Here is a 1,483-nt window from a genome sequence, read left to right as displayed (position 1 = left end):
GACATATTGTCAAAACCTGATGATTTTGGGCGAATTTCAGACCTTAAAGTTGTACGATTCAAAATTGACCAAAATTGACTTAAAATACATATAATGTATAACTTAAAGGGGTCATAGCTTAAAAAAAAAAGGAAAGTGCCAAAAAGCATATTCTAGTCTTAACAGTATCATCACAAGTATATTTATTTGAAACTTGTAATTGTTTAATCTGATTTAAAAAAAATCAAAAATATTGGGCCAATTTCAACCCTTTGTGAACCTTCTCCTTTAGATCAGTCGCTCTTCACTTCCCTACAGCTGTTTACCGAATACGTATATATCGAAACACATTATGGACATGTATTAAATTATTCTTTCATTTATCAGTGCTTCCTTGGTATTTTTATCATGTGACACGTAATAAAATTCATCACTCAACTGAATTTTTATATATTACGGCCATGTATCTAATTTTAGTCACATATTTGAGGCTTAAATGAAGAGCTTCCTTAAATTTGCCATAAGGCTAAACCGATTCATGTAAACAACACTTTTTGTTTAGAGGTCAGCTGAAGCACGCCTGCGGATGCAGGATTTTCTCGCTGTATTAAAAACCCGTTGGTGGCCTTCGACTGTTTTCTGCGGTTCGTTCGGGTTGTTTATCCTTCTTTTTACCGAATACTTACACAGCGAGGATATCATTAGTGAGCCATAGCTAATAGTTTCTGTCTCAATCAATTTTAAAGATTGTAAAACAATAAATATGCATTTTTTTATTTCCCCATTAATTATGTGTAAGATTTAAATTATAATGTATAAATCTTATGGTTTTTCATTTATTTGACGCCGAGAAACAGTTCCACTTAAATTTCAAGTTAGTCAAGTACTAACCTTTGACACTATTTACCGAGAAACAACATTCAAGGAAAAATATACTTGACCACTTCACTTGTATACAGTCAATGGCGACGTCAACGAAATCATCAAGCATTAGAAAAGCACAAGTGACTGTTTCATGCTATTTCTGCAAAGGACAAGGAATCAAATGGAGATGTGAGGATTGCAATGTTCGCATGTGTAACGCATGTAAAGTTACTGTCCATCAAGGACTTTGGTTTTCACAAGATCATGACGTTATTTCTATTCAGGATGTCAGCAACTAAAGGTTCCCAGGAGGTAACGTCTGTAGTTATTTCGTCAGTTTTCAATTCATACACAACTACTGTGCCTTTACTTTACCTACTGTCATATACCGTCGGAGGGAAATCAGTTTGTTAAAGGTAAATGTTTAAAATCATCAATAACAAGAACTATCTTTAAAAAAGATATCCGACGTATTTAAATTTGAGGATATGTTTAAAACTATCATTTGGATAACCTTCAGAAGCACAATGACTTAATGATGCAGGACCCCTTTAATAAAATCTGAATGTAACTACAAGGAATTCTTTAATAAGTCTGGTTATATTAAGGCAATAATATATAAGAATATTGTGATGACACC

This window comes from Mytilus trossulus, chromosome 1 (assembly GCF_036588685.1).
Source record: "Mytilus trossulus isolate FHL-02 chromosome 1, PNRI_Mtr1.1.1.hap1, whole genome shotgun sequence".
In the NCBI taxonomy this organism is placed as follows: Eukaryota; Metazoa; Mollusca; class Bivalvia; order Mytilida; family Mytilidae; genus Mytilus; species Mytilus trossulus.
Note: the sequence above shows the minus strand (reverse complement) of the source record.